The sequence below is a fragment of the Monodelphis domestica genome, chromosome X (genome assembly GCF_027887165.1).
Source record: "Monodelphis domestica isolate mMonDom1 chromosome X, mMonDom1.pri, whole genome shotgun sequence".
Lineage (NCBI taxonomy): Eukaryota > Metazoa > Chordata > Mammalia > Didelphimorphia > Didelphidae > Monodelphis > Monodelphis domestica.
Window position 1 is genome coordinate 58,289,931 of NC_077235.1, and position 16,413 is coordinate 58,306,343.

The following is a 16,413-nucleotide window of genomic DNA, read 5'->3' on the forward strand; positions in this document are numbered from 1 at the left end:
AGGTCAATTAATCTCTCAGCTTCATCTTCCTCAGAAGCAGGGATTACAGGCTGCCCCCCCCCCAACCTAAATACAGTATATTTTACAGTTCTGATTGCTTCCAAATATTCCTAATCCTTGGAATTTTAATGCTTTCTTTTTAAAAAATTTTTATACCCTTACCTTCTGTCTTAGAAATAATGTTGTGTATTGGTTCCAAGGCAGAAGAGCAGTAAGGGCTAGGCAATGGGGTTAAGTGACATACCCAGGTTCACACATCTGGGAAGTGTCTGAGGTCAGATTTGAATTTTGGACCTCCATTCTCTGGGCCTGACTCTCAATCCACAGAGCTACCCAGCTGCCCCTATTTTAATACTTTCTTTTTTTTTTAAACCCTTACCTTCCATCTTGGAATCAATACTGTGTATTGGTTCCAAGGCAGAAGAGTGGGAAGGGCTAGGCAATGGGGGTTAAGTGACTTGACCAGGGTAACACAGCTGGGAAGTGTCTGAGGCCAGATTTGAACCTAGGTCTCTAGGCCTGGCCCTCAATCCACTGAGCTCCCCAGCTCCCCCCTTAATGCTTTCTAATAACATTTCACATAAGTCTGATTTTTGTCATTCAGTTGTTTTTTCATCTCTGTCCAACTCTTTGTGACCCCATCTGGGGTTTTCTTGGCAAAGATACTGGAGTGGTTAGCCATTTCCTTCTCCAGCTCATTTGACAGATGAGGAAACTGAGGCAAACAGGGTTAAAATGACTTTCCCAGGGTCACACAGCTAGTAAGTGTCTAAAGCCAGATTTGAATTCAAGGAAGTGTCTTCCTGACTCCTGCACCAGCACTCTAATCCACTGAACTACCTAACTGCCCATATAGGTCTTTTTACCAAACTCAAATGAACTCTGACAAACTGGAATACATATATTTGAAAGCTTATGACAATACTAACATGACGATATTATTTTTAAAACAATTAACTCTACTATTTAATTATTCCAATTATAAATCTGTCACAGCATTCAAATCAGAGTGATTTAACGTAGTGTTGCAAACGCCCCAAATTAACGGTGCTTCTATATAATAGTTTCCCAAATCATACTGCCCAAATTTATAAACACAGCACTAACAAAACAATCTCATGAACTTAAGACATAAACATGAAATAAGTCTTATCGCCAATCTAATAATATTAATCCATTTGGATTGCATCTCTAAACCACCTACAGGGAAACAAAGAACACATCCCTTTCATCTACCAGTTTTGGCAATCTAAAACAATTGTATTCAGAAACTAACTTAGAGGATTTTTCACTTTTAATGTGATTTGGCAGAATTTTAATTGCCTGGCAAATTAGTAGCAAAAATCATCTAAAAGGAATTCAAATAGAGGATGTGAATAGATAAATGATACATTTGTTGGTTCTTGGGAAAGAAACCAAATTAGCTGAGAACATTCAAAGGTGCATTTTGAGAATTTTCTGCTTTCAAAAGCATCACTATATGTTTCTCTTTTTATAATCGGACTTCAAGGTGTAAACCAGTCAGTGTAAATAACATGTCATTTCTTTTATTTATCTTGACCAGTTTTCCATTTGGGGGCAGTTCAAAACCAACCATACTTCTTTCTCCTTCCAGTTTCATTTCTGACTCTCAGCTTTGCTACCCTTTCACCCTGGAATTTCCTCAGTGCCTCCCTGTATCAGTCTAGCCCCCTTCTCTCCCTGTTCCTTCTATGGCTTCCATTTTGAGACCCATTCAGGAACCATCTTTATTTTGTTTTGAGGGCTTGTAAGCACATAAGTATGTTCTTCTTTTTTTTTTTTTTTTTACTCCCTCACCTTCCGTCTTGGAGTCAATATTGTGTATTGGCTCCAAGGCAGAAGAGTGGTAAGGGCTAGGCAATGGGGGTCAAGTGACTTGCCCAGGGTCACACAGCTAAGAAGTGGCTGAGGCCAGATTTGAACCTAGGACCTCCCGTCTCTAGGCCTGGTTCTCAATCCACTGAGCTACCTAGCTGCCCCCAAGTATGTTCTTCTTAATAAATTTTGTTGCCTTACCTTTTTTTAGTTATTAATTCAGTTTAATCCAGACTGTTATAAATCACAGTATCAGGGGGCAGCTGGGTGGCTCAGTGGATTGAGAGCTAGGCCCAGAGACAGGAAGGAGGTCTTAGGTTCAAATCTGGCCCCAGACACTTCCCAGCCTTGTGACCCTGGGCAAGTCACTTAACCCCCATTGCCTAGCCCTTACCACTCTTCTGCCTTGGAGCCAACTCCAAGATGGAGGATAAGGGTTTAAAAAAATAAATAAACCACAGTATTATATCTCTATGTCAATTCAGTATTTCGTTTTCTTTTTAATACTGTTATTAATTTCTTAACATATACTCTCAACCTTGCAATCATGTTTCACATTTAGTTTCCTTTTTCTCCAATAAATCTCATTTGCACATTAGCACAATATTCCCATTCATTGCAAAAGTTTGCTTTTAGGCGATCAGGCCTGAAACTTTCCGTTTTACTGGCAGTTTCTCATTTTGTCACCAAAAGCCCCCCCAAACCATTTTCCATTTGTTCCCTAAGAACTAGCAAATGCACCGTTTGTTCTAATTCCTTTTCGATGATTTTACTTTTAATTTACCAGACAATGAAATTCTGCCAAATCATTCAGAAGCTCACTGTGGTTGTGGTTGGCTAAATTCAAATCTGAATGTGAAATTTGACCCTTTCTGAAATCCCTTGTCTTTTACTGAGGCGATTCCTTTCTCTCAAGGCTATTTAAAAGAAAGCCTCCTTCCTTCCAAAGAGGAGAGAAGAGGAAAGCGAAGACAATACTTGCGAGGCCGGGTGAGCTGCTGGAAAATGGTAAAATTTTATATTGTGCAGTGCTTACAAAAGCTGCTTTTTCACTCCATTTTTTTGTTGTTAGTCAGTGGAGAGAAAACCCTTCAACTGGCTTCAGGCCTGTTAAGCATTGAGCACTTTTTCACTAAAGAGATTTCCACAGAGACTCACGCAGAAGACAAACATTCTGTTGCTAGGGAAAATTCATCCATACAACCAAAACAATCCATCTGCAATCCTCTTTGGTTTTCATTTTTTCATTTTTAAATTTTGAGTTCTAAAATCTGTCTCTCCCCCCTTCAGAAGGTAATACGCGTACTCTTAAATAATCCTTTTCTGAAAATTGTGCTAGAGGATGAATTTGCCCAAGAATCTTGGGCTTTCATTCCTCTAACAGGCCATACAAACACTGACTCTTCCTAGGGCAGAGACAGTCTTATAGGTTCTGCTCCCCATTCAGCTTTTCCTAAGGCGGGGGTTCAGGGGCATTGGGGAGGCTCTGTCCTCAAAGCTCACTGACCCCCCCCCCCCCCAAAAAAAAAACCAGATTCCAGCTTGAATCCTTTAATATGGAACCCGGTCTTTCTTTCTTCCTGTCAGAAAGGCATTATTAGTGTTTCCCATTCCTGAGGACTGGCTGATTTGAAAAGCAGTTACTCTATTGAAGAGGATCTGCTGAACAGTTTGGGGAAAGGACTGTGAAGTAATCAGAGGAATCTTTGGAGTAAGAGGTCATATATTTGGGGGAGGGGGAGTCCTCATGTTCTTGTGGTCCCCTGTTCTTTAGTGGGGGGGCTTTATTTACTTGAATATCTGTCACTCCCTATGTTGTAGGGGTGAAGAGGTGCACCCCTGGGGTTCGGGAAGGATACCTTTACAAGAATGCAAGACTCCAATAAAATAAAAAGAGAAATGTATTAATTTAGAAAAGCAATGTTGAGAATGGCCAGGAGGACAGTAAAGCAATAGCAAGATGGAAGGCTGCTCCTCGGGAGGACAGCATGGATGGAAAGGCTGTTCCCCAGACGGCATCAGTTCTGGGGATTTTATGCTCTTTACAACAGATGCTGTGGCATGGCGTGGACGTGACTCTAGACATAGATCATTTTCTTTTCCTCCCCCCCCCCCCCCATAGACAACGCGTAAATCCACTGGGCATTACATGTTTTCTTGATTTGAACCCATTGCTATGTTGATAATATTTGCATTAGAGTGTTCGTTTAGAGTCTCTCCTCTGTCATGTCCCCTCAACCGCTGTATTCAGGCAGTTGCTTTTCCTCGGTGTTTCCACTCCCATAGTTTATCCTTTGCTTATGAATAGTGTTTTTTTCTCCTGGATCCCTGCAAATTGTTCAGGGACATTACAGCGCCATTAATGGAGATGGACGTGACTCTAGAGTGGGTAACCGTCAGGCCTTCAGGCAGGGGTTTGGTTATCTGACTGGGGGCTGACCCTCATAAAAGATTCTTTAGTTTTACGGAACAGACAGATGTCTGAGATACAGCCCGATAGTATGGAGGTATAGCCTGGAGGTGCATCTCTCTGTCCATCTTACATTTAAAGGAGGATCAAAGGAGGACCATCATGTCAGGGTCCTATAGGAGTCATTGGATGTTTTAGGTAAATAAGGGAGCAAAGGGATTTCCCTGATAATAGTTTGCCTGAGATTCTGGGGGTACAATGCCCATGACACCTAGGCTTTTTTTTTTTATCTCCAAGCACAAAACATCCACATAAATCCCAAACTATCTAGCAATGAAGAAGATACCAAAGATACATTTTTATCCAGTTGGAAGTTTGGGTTTTTTTTAAACCTTTACCTTCCATCTTGGAGTTGGCTCCAAGGCAGAAGAGGGTAAGGCCTAAGGCTAGGCCATGGGGGTTAAGTGACTTGCCCAGGGTCACAGAGCTGAGAAGTGTTTGAGGTGAGATTTAAACCCAGGACATCTTATAGAGGCCTGGCTCTCAATCCACTGAGCCACCCAGCTGCCCCCAGTTGGAAGTTCTTGCAAAAAGAACCATGGGGTTATGGGATTCTTTTTTTTTTAAAACCCTTACCTTCCATCATAGAATAAATACTATGTATTGGTTCCAAGGCAGAAGAAATAGGGGGCAGCTGGGTAGCTCAGTGGATTGAGAACCAGACCTAGAGACGGGAGGTCCTAGGTTCAAATAAATAGCACGGGGTTGTTGTGAAGACCAAGTGAGATGATTGTAAAACACAGGATTTGGTACATAGTAGGTACTTAATAAATGCTTATTTCCTTCCTACCTAGAGGCAACAAGGTAGTACAGCGCTGTAGGCCAGGAATTAGGAAGACCTGAGTTTACCTGCCATATGAGTAAAGCACTTCGCACAGTGCCTGGCACATGGCAGCCAGTGAACAAATGCTAGTTTCCTTCCTTCCTACCAATACAGGCATGAACAGAGATATGCATAATTACCTCCTTCTCTGTGGCTGCCAGACTTGGCCTTTCTCTTACTGAAAAGGTCAGATTCCAAGAACCTAATCAGGAGGCAGCGAGACTGGGCAGCTCTGCCCCAAAAAAATCTATAAGTGTTTCAAAGGTCTCTTACATCTATTTAATTGGCCATGGAAGTCTTAAAAAAAAAGGCAGGCCCAGCCTGTCCTGGCTTTCTATGACGGATCAGAATTGAGGCATAAAAGGCGCTGTTTAATTGTAGAACAGAAAGAAATTAAGGCTTCATTTTGTCTTAGGCACAAGTCTACCAGAAACACTTTTTATTAATTTAACATTCGAAACCCAAGAATTTGTAGCTTCTCTGTCTAAACTGATAGTAGTTTCTTCCTATGCTAAGTTACACATATGATCTCTTTTGATCCTTACGACAAGCTGGGGAGATAGGTGGTGTTATTGTCCCCATTTTATAGCTGTTGAAACTAAGGCAGAGGTGAACTGACTAATAAAAGTCTTCCTGACTCCATGTTCCGTATTGCATGTGGTGAGCCGCTCAGCTATCTCATAGTGACGATGTTATTGAGGAACCTCTCAGGGTTGGTTCCATGGCAGAGACGGGTGGCTTTCTTGGCAGAGAGAGTGAATGGGCACTCACTATGTTGGGGAAGGGCTTATGTTCCGCTTAGATCCAGTGATAAGTTTGTTTCATAATTGGATCCCAACCCAATACACTAAAGATTACACAACTCAATAGGTTTTGTCCTTCTATTCATTGCTGTTATCATGTCCTGCTGAGTTTCTTCATGGCTAGAATGTTCATGAGAATAAAGTTACTCAGTTAACCATGTGGTTTAAATGCCCTTGGTGGGGGGCAGCTGGGTGGCTAAGTGGTTTGAGAGCCAGGCCTAGAGACGGCAGGTCCTGGGTTCAAATCTAGCCTCAGACACTTCCCAGCTGGGTGACCCTGGGAAAATCCCTTAGTGTCCATTGCCTAGCCCTTACCTCTCTTCTGTCTTAGAATCAATACACAGTAAATAATATTAAAAAGAATAAAGAAATAGGAGGTCCTGGGCTCATCCTAGCTGGGTGACCCTGGACAAGTCACTTGATCCCCATTGTCTTACCCTTATGGCTCTTCTGCCCTGGAGCCAAGACACAGTATTGATTCTAAAATGGATGGTAAGGGTTTAAAAAAATGTCTTGGGTAAGGAAATCTGCAAAAAAGGAATTTGGTCTAAGGAACTTTGTCTAGCACAAAATGTGGGAAAAGCTTTGTTGTCTTAGTCGAGGGAAGAGAAGGGAATAAGCATTTATATTGTTCTTATTTACAATATTAGTCACGTCTGATTCTTCATGATCCTATTTGGGGTTTTCTTTTTTTTTTTAATTTTATAGTATTTTATTTGATCATTTCCATGCATTATTCATTAAAGACAAAGATCATTTTCTTTTCCTCCCCCCCTTCCCCCCATAGCCGACGCGTGATTCCACTGGGTATCACATGTGTCCCTGATTCGAACCCATTGCCATGTTGTTAATATTTGCACTAGAGTGCTTCTCCAGAGTTCCTCCTCTGTCATGTCCCCTCAACCGCTGTAGTCAGGCAGTTGCTTTTCCTCAGTGTTTTTACTCCCAGTTTGTCCTCTGCTCATGGATAGTGTTTTTTAGATCCCTGCAGATTGTTCAGGATCACTGCATTGCCACTAATGGAGAAGTCCATCACCTTCGATTGTACCACAATGTATCAGTCTCTATGTACAATGTTCTCCTGGTTCTGCTCCTCTCGCTCTGCATCACTTCCTGGAGGTTGTTCCAGTCTCCATGGAATTCCTCCACTTTATTATTCCTTTTAGCACAATAGTATTCCATCACCAACATATACCACAATTTGTTCAGCCATTCCCCAATTGTCAGGCATCCCCTCGTTTTCCAATTTTTGGCCACCACAAAGAGAGCAGCTATGAATATTCTTGTACAAGTCTTTTTCCTTATCTCTTTGGGGTACAACCCAACAGTGCTATGACTGGATCAAAGGGCAGACAGTCTTTTAGCACCCTTTGGGCATAGTTTATTTGGGGTTTTCTTAGCAAAGATACTGGAGCGATTTGCCATTTTCTCCTCTAGCTTGAGTTATAGATGAGGAAACTGAGGCAAACAGGGTAAAGTGACCTGCCCAGGGTCATATAGCTGGTGTCTGAAAGTCAAACTTCAACTCAGGTACTCCTGACTCCAGAGCCAGCACTCTATCTACTACACCACCTACCTGCCCTAATCATTGATATAGCGCCTACTATGTGCTAGGCACTACATGAAGCACTTTTATAAATAGTATCTCATTTCATTCTTACAACAACCCTGTGAGGTAGGTACTATTATTATTCCCATTTTACAGTTGAGGAAAATGGTTAAGTGACTTGCCCAGTGTCAGGCAGGGAGTAAATATCTGAGGCCATATTTGAATCCTGCCTGCACTCTATCACACTGTAGGACTTAGTTAGCTACCCTTGAAATGAAAGGCTTACCACAATTGTTTCTCCATACCAAGGGACCCCACCCATGTAAAGCACTCATTTCCTCTTGAGATTTTTTCATTTGTAAGAAAATATTTTCCTTTGTGGAATAAAAATATTAAAGTATTTCATTATTTCTTACAACTTCATTTTTACATTTCACATTACATTTTTCAAAGGCCCTTCCTTAGGAGATTTACACGCAGAAATGTGGAGAGCGAGAACCTCAAAACTGATAACTGGAGCACAGATTACCGTGACCTGTGACCCTTTGTGCTTCAATGGGATACATGGCCTACCTACCATACATTTGTAAGGATAAGGCTTTTGCCCCTCCTTCAATGAACATAATCAGACACCATCAAGCAAGCCACAGAGTAAATTAGGTGTTAAAGAATTAACAATGTTATCCATTGATTAAGCCCATTAATTAATCTGAGAGGATTGAAGCACTTTTTAGCCTTCAAATAAAAGTAGACACATCTCTGGGCCTATGCACAAAAACAGACACCAGTTAGATATTTGTAGCCCCAGCGTTTAGCAAAAGGCCTGGCACACAGTAGGTGTTGTATAAATGTTTACTGTTGTCAACATTATATTATGCGTTTGTATCCCCAGCGCTTTGCACAGTGTCTGGCACATAAGGAGTGCTAAATACATGTTTATTGATTGCCTGAAGCAGTGAACCACTTTAGGATGTGGGACTCCAAGTGCAGGAATAAAGGAATTGAGCTTTGGAGCCAGATACCCTAGAGGTAATCACTTTTGGAGGGAGGAAAGAGTTTCTCTCTCCCTCTCTGTCTCTGACTCTCTCTCTGACTCTCTCTCTCTCTCTCTCTCTCTCTCTCTCTCTCTCTCTCTCTCTCTCTCTCTCTCTCTCTCTCCCTCTCTCTCCATCTCTCTCTCCTCTCTCCTCTCCCCCCCTCTTTCTCTCTCTCCCACTGTCTTTCTTTGTCTCTCTCCATCTCTCTCCTCTCTCCCTCGCTCTTTGTCTCTCTCTCTCTTTCCATCTCTCTCCTCTCTCCCTCTCTCTCTCTCTCTCCATCTTTCTCTTCCTCTTTCTCTCTCTCCCTCTCTCTTTCTCCCTCTCTCTCTCTCCTCTCTCCTCTCTCCCCCTCTCTCTCTTTCTCTCTCTCCCACTCTTTCTTTGTCTCTCTCCATCTCTCTCCCCTCTCTCCCTCTCTCTTTGTCTCTCTCTCTTTCCATCTCTCTCCTCTCTCTCTCTTTTTCTCTCTCCATCTTTCTCTTTTTTCTCTTCCTCTCTATCTCTCTCTCCCTCTCTCTGTCTCTCTGTATGTCTCTCCCCCTTCTTTCTCCCTCTCCCTTTCTGTCTCTCCCTCTATCCCTTCCTCTCCCTCCACGCTCAGATTTGTAGTGAAACTCACAGAATTAGGGAACAGTAAAGTAGTCAGAGGTGGAGATGACAGCTTGGTTCCAGACCTACTATGTTTTACATGTTTTGTCTACGTAGAAATGCCTAATAGTTTGAGATCTAGGACTGTTTACAGAAGAACTGTTGGCCATGATATTCCCCAAATTTGGCATGGGCAGACATTTCACATTCTAAGAAAACTGTTGCCTATTTTACATATTGCTGTATTTAAAAACTTCTAATATGGGTTAGCGGGCAGAAAAGAAATGGTTGTGTCTTCAGAACCATTTCTTGATTTCTTGACGTTGGTACACGTTGGAGGACTGCTACATTTGTAATACTAGGAGGCACAAGGATGCCTTTGTACACAGGGAGATAAGGAAGGGCCTTGACCTGTGATTTCAGAGATGGAGGGAACAAACTCCCTAGTGAATGAACAATGCAAGTCAGCACCTTCTTTGCAACTTAGAGTCTTTTTCCCTTCAGTCAGATACTTTTTTGGAAATTTATGACCATGATTCTTATTATGAAGTCAGCTCTTTAATTCCTTCCCTCCCTCCCTCCCTCCCTCCCTCCCTCCCTCCCTCCCTCAGTTCCTTCCTTCCTACCCCAGATCAGGGAAAGAACAATAGTTTTGAATCCAGTTCTGCTATATCCTAGGCACTTTGACCCTCAGTTTCTCCATTTGTAAAAATTGGAGTACTTGCTTGGTCTTTCTAAAAGGTTCTTCCCAGACCTGCTTTTTTTGTGCTCTAAAGTCCTTTCTATCTCTAAATCACTTCAATTCCCTTCCCATGTATCAGAATCCAAACTGGAGATGGGACCTAGGAAACTTGGGTCATCTGAGGGGTCCAAGGCTGGGACGTCAGGACGTAAGTAATTCGGTGGAGGTGTGGGGAACAGTCAGCTGGGTTGATCAGGAGTACCAAGGGCTGAAGAATCAGGATGCTGGGGTTCCTTTGTAGGTGTGAGGCTGGAGTTTCAGGCCATCTGAGGGTAGGACTGGGGACAGGTTGGACTGGACAACCTTCCTGGGGGGCAGGAGTAGTAGGAACATGCTAATGCTTCTGCATTTCACTTTGAATCCATTGCTATAGATGCCAGGATACCTCCTCACTGCAGCATTCCATGCTCCAAGACGCAAGGCCTTACAGGGCTCTATCTACCAAAGGGCTCACAGAGTCACTCTGGCAGGACTCCTTCCCACCGTTCTTGTCCCCAGCACAGACCTTGTGGTTCCTGGGAAGGTATTTTTGCATTTTTCCTCAGATGACATACTAATGTTGACACACTGGAAAGTACTGGGAAATTGAGCAAAAGGCCTAGAAGTGGCACCCAAGCTGACACAAGTCCCAGGATTCTCATAATCTTTTGCCAGCTTAATGGGTTGAACTTCAGGGGTCAGCTTCACCGGTTTCTCAAGGTGAAGTCATGGCTGATGGAGTTGAAGTTGTACTTAGGGTAGGGTATCCAGTGATCCAAACTGAGCAATTGTTGTGAGGTGTCCTAGCACACCAGACTGTATTTCCCTAGGACCACCCGAAGGTTCTCCTGGGCACAGTGAGTTTCTATGAGAACTCACTGATTGGACAATGGGACACCACCACAGTGGACCTTTTAATATATTAACAGAGGGGGCAGCTGGGTGTCTCAGTGGATTGAGAACTAGGTCCAGAGATGGGAGGTCCTGGGTTCCAATCTGGCCTCAGACACTTCCTGGCTGTGTGACCCTGGGCAACTCCCTTAACCCCCATTGTCTAGCCCTTACCGCTCTTCTGCCTTGGAAGCAATACACAGTATTGATTCTAAGATGGAAGGTGAGGGTTTAAAAATATATATATTAACAGAGTATCCTGTCAGGGTCAGGAGTAGGGAATACATGTTTGACCACCAGTGATCTTGTCCTCATTCCTCTTGGCAGTGGAAGTGACCAATAGAAGCAGTGCTAATATGTGATCAGGAGCAACCTAGCTGAAGGAGGAGGAGGGGAAAGATCTGTGAGAAAGAGGGTTGAAGAGAGTAAGAGAAACAGATGTTTTGAAATATGGACACAGAAATTGAATGCGTCAGAGACAAGGAGAGCAGCAGAGGCAGAGAGATGGTACAAGAAACAGAAGATAGAGCCTGAGTACTTTAGGGATGGTGGCAGAGACTAGGAGAATAAGACAGGAAATGCAGTTAGAGATAACCACACAAAAAAGGAAAGATAGAGAGCCAGAACACTAAGCTAGAGAGGTGTCCCCTCTCTTCTGCCTGCCCTGGGAACGTCCCGTAGAGAATATCTGGTAAAGGAGGAATGATGTCTCACTTCCATGATGCAACTTTTAGTCTAACTTTTAGTCTTTTTGCCTAGACCACTGAGAGGTTTGTTTTTTCAAAACCCTCACTATCTGTCCTAGTATCAATTCTAAGACAGAAGAGCAGCAAGGGCTAGGCAATCAGGGTAAAGTGACTTGCCCAGGGTCACCCAGCTAGGAAGTATCTGAGGCCAGATTTGAATCCAGGTCCTCCTGACTCCAGAACTGAGAGGTTAAGCAACTAACTCCAGATAATAGAGACATCATATGTCAGAGACAGATCTTGAACCCACTTCTTCCTGGTTCCAAGGCTGATGCTCTATTTACTATTCCTTTGGTAGTATAGCAATATAAGATCAGAAAAGGAGATGGAACAATCACATAATTAGAATAAGGAATAGACCACCTTAGTTCTCTCTCCCTCTAATCAGTAGCCAAGGTCTGTCATTTCTCCCTTTGGGATCTCTCATAGATATGCCCCCTTTCTCCTCTGATACTGCCACCATCCTGGTGTAGGCTCTCATCATCTCACACTTATCCTGTTGAAATAGCCTGCTGCTTGTTCTCTCAGTTTCAAGTCTTTCCACATTCCAGTCTGTCTCCAATTCAGTTGTCCGATAGCTCAGTTCTGACCATGTCAAGTCCTTCCTCAACAAAGGTCAGTGGTTCCCTATTACTTCCAGGATCACATCTAAAATCTTCTGTTTGGCCTTTAAAGCCCTTTTTACTTTCCCCATCTTCCATCTTCTGCCTCTCCCCCTACTCCGCAAACCAGGAACACTGGCCTTCTTGTTCCTCATACATCTTCTGACTCCATATATTTTCTTTGGCTTTCTCTCATGCCTAGACTTTTCTCCCTTCTCATCTGTGCCTCTTGAGATTCCTTGAGAAGCCTTGCTCAGACCTCTTTAATTTGAGCATCTTCCTCTGAGCTATTCTCCAATGTATCCTGCAGATATCCTCTCTGTATGTATGTAAGATTTAAATTAATGTCCAGCAATTCCAAGAATTATATATTTATAAAGCTTATTAACAATCACTAGAAGTAAAGGAATAAAAAGGTAATTATCTAACAAAATAAGACCACATGCCTACATTTTCTTGCCTGTTTAAAAAGCCTGCTCCACCAAGGCTGTGACAGGGAGAGAAGCAAGTGAGAGGTGGGGCTACACCAAATTTATATCCTCCCTACATCAGCAGGGAGGAGGAGAGTGGGGTGCTGGAAATCATTGTTTTTAGGGTAACCGATTCTAATTACACAATCACCCCCGTGATTCCCATGGAAAAGGAGCATGTAGAAATCTCCCAGATTTACATGCCTAGTTTCCCCACAGAATCAGTATACATAACCAACTTAAATCTCTAAATATCTCTAACTAGAGGTACATACAATATTGTAGTTTCTAAGGGGAAATTACAATAATTTAGGAATAAGAGGGAAATAAAAGAGAAAGAGAACAAAAACCAATGATTACTAGGCACATTGACAAAAAGTCAATTAGGGGGCAGTCCCTTTTGGCATTCAAAATAAATGTGTTCAGCCCCCCACAGTTCCATCTCACTACATCCCAAAGTTCACTCTGGATCTTTTGGTGCAGTATGTGGTTTCTGCAGGCTTCTTTATGGCACCTTCTTCAAACAGTTCACTTTCTTGATTCAGGGAGGTAGCAAGTTTCTTAACCTAAAATTACTCTCGAACAAGAAAAATGTTTATGAAATTAGAATTTTATAACAATTATACAATCTCCCCTGAGGAAGGTGTTGACAAACACATTGATCACCCTGAGATACATGGCTGAGTTATGAGGTATGTAAATCAATTGTTAAAAGGAAGTAAAAAACATAAAGAAAACCAAATTGAAGAAAAGAAAAAAAATCAAAATTAAAAGTACATAAAAATTCTGAGTAAGCAAGAATAAACCCACAAAAGGTTCTAGAATCAGGGCCAAATAAAATGATTTATGTCCCACAAGTCTTTAAGATCGTTGCAGCAATATGCACTTACCCAATCAGCAGCCAGGACTACAGAAAATTGCCACACTTATGAGAAACCGAAAAAAGGGACTAGATTCTTGCAGTAAATGGGAAATATCATTCTCTGGTCTGATTTTACCTTCACTCTCAGGGATAGGGGAGCCAGAATTATAGCTAAGCTCTGAAACTGACATGGGGAAATTCTGTGTCTGACATTGTCAAACAGCCACTTCCTTGAACCCAAAAACAAGTCCTCTGTCTTGGTGCAGATTCTCATCAATCTCATTGGGATTGGTTGGTCTCCTTTGACCTTGAGCTTCTTGGCACTGTATAATGGCTCTTTTGTGGTCCCTTCTTCTGGAATCAGACACAATCATTAATCAAAGTCACATAATATTTAACAATAATAAATGGCAGGTTTCCATAGTCTAAAGCTTTTGGGTAGGCATTAATATTAAGAGGTACTCCTTCAGAGCAGAGAATGTTTTTTGTTCCTTTATTTCCAGGGCTTAGCCCAGTACTTCACACATAGTAGGCACTTTAATAAATTCATGTTGACTTGAATTAAATACTGCTCTCAGTTATCCACAAAATGTAAAGTGAACTAGAACAAAGCCTCTAGTAAAGTTAAATAGATTTGCTACAAAAAAATCTTTGGGAGAACAGTGAAGAGAATTGTAGATTATATAGATTATAGCTTATTATAGATTATATTATATATGAATATATAGATTATAATTTTTGTAATCTTCATGAATGAAGATAATACCCAGATAGATAAAATCATGGATCAGTAGAATTATCAAAATTTATCTTTCAGAACCTAGTATTATGTTTTTTTTTTTTACATATGAGACAATTAAAATATTTGAACCAAGGAGGAAAAAACAGGAACTGCATATGAGAAACAGTGAGATGGCTAGTGGGAAGATGGGATTAACTCTCCCCTGCCCATTTTTAGATTTAATCACCAGAAGCATATACACCCCACTTATCCTTAAGTGGGGGAGGTCTGTGACCTACATGTGTGAAAGTGGGTGACGACTCAGAACCTACTGACTGCCCAGCAGTCCTAAGTAAAGCTTTAGCTATAATTGGCTCACATAAAATGGAGGAGGCCTTATGGCTAGAACCCTTGTTTAATTTACCTCTGGGCCTCCTTTGCTGGGCCTCTTAAGCCCTGCCTGGTTTTGACCAGGCCAGACTAAATATCTACTCTCTCTGATTTTCTTATTTTCACTCTTTCTCTGTTTGTAAATAAATTGCCATAAAAATCATTTGGAATTGAGTAATATATTTCTTGGCGACCACACTCTTATAAATTTAGTCCAACTCTTTTATTTTTACCCCTTACATTCTGGCCCTTATACTAGGTAAACTGGATTGTAGAATATGTAAAGAGAAGTGATGTCTAATAAGGGCATTCAAAAGAGAGGGAGGGAGGGGGCAACTAGGTAGCACTTAGGTGGTTTAGTGGATTGAGAGCCAGACCTAGAGCCCAGAGGTCTTGGGTTCATATCTGGTTCATATCTGGCCTCAGATACTTCCTAGCTGTGTGACCCTGGCCAAGTCACTTAAACATTGCCTAGCCTTTACCACTCTTCTGCTTTGGAACCAATACACAGTAGTAATTCTAAGATATAAGATAAGAAAAAGAGAGAAGGAGGGAAAAACAGAAAAGGGATATAGGATTAATGGACTAGAAAAGGAGAAAGGGAAAAGAATGGAAAGAGAAAGAGCCAATAGTTCAAAGACTATAGAGACTTGGTTCTCAGCAGAAAACTAGAATAAAGGTTGCCAGTTCCTCTGGCCCTTTTCATTCTTGCTCTGGAAATAAATTTTGCATTGACCTCTATTCTCCTGATAGAAATGGAAGGGAGTTAAATTTGTTGAAAGGAATTTTCTAAGACCAAATGAGATTAGGGTTTCAAGGTGGCACTGAGGCAAAGAAATTTAACAAGATAGATGTAATGTCTGAGGGCCCATAATGAGAACCTGGGTTTATCAGTCAATGGACAATCAATAAACATTTAGGCCACAGCGTGGGAGGAACTGGATATACAAAAACAAAAGTATTTTTGTCCTCAAGGAGCTTTTATTCTCTCCTGGAAGACAATGTATACATGTATAGGTATATACAAAGCGGGTGATGCCCTTTGCAACTAAAGGGCGCAACTAGGAAAGGCTTCATCTAGTAAGACAGTGGTGCTTTAGTGTGGTTCCAAGAGGTGGAAGTAAAGAGGGAGTGGATTCCAGGCATGGGCAACAGCCATTGCAAAGTCATGGAGATGGGAAATGAATTATTGTTACATATGAGGAACAGTAAGAAGGCCAGTTTTACTGTACTGCTGATTGCATGAAGGGAAGTAATATATAATAAGGAGGGAATGGTAGTGTGGGGTAGTTCATGAAGGGTTTTAATGCCAAACAGAGCTGATGGACCATTCATTCCTCTATCTCTGGGGAATAGGCTACACATCTGCTTTGCACTAGTACTAGATGGAAGCAGAGAGCAGCCCAGGCCTAGAATGCCATCAGATGGCAGCAGAGAGTAGAGAATAACCCAACAATGCAATCCAGCAGTCCAGTCCAACAACCAATAACTCCATGACATCACTTGACCAGCAGTTAGTGCTAATTGTTCATCAACAGAAAACAGCCGAAAGCACCATTTGAAACATTGGCCCTGAAAATGCCTTGCTTGGCCTATATGTGTTCCTTACATATTCCAGAAATGTACCCTAGCCATATACATTTCCTGTTTGTGTGCCCTTCTTCTATACATGTTCCTAGAACACATGTAAAACCATATACATGTTCTTTCATTCACCAGTAGTATGGGAACCTGTAGGACTATGTATCTCTTTGACTATGGTGAAAATTTTTCCTTATCATTTACTTTGCTATACCATTTAATTAAATGTTATTTGCATTGATCTAATTGTTCTCCTGTTGGTCTGGTAAAAGAACCACCAGTGGGGGCTCATGATCTGTGGTTTTAAGTGGATATTGACC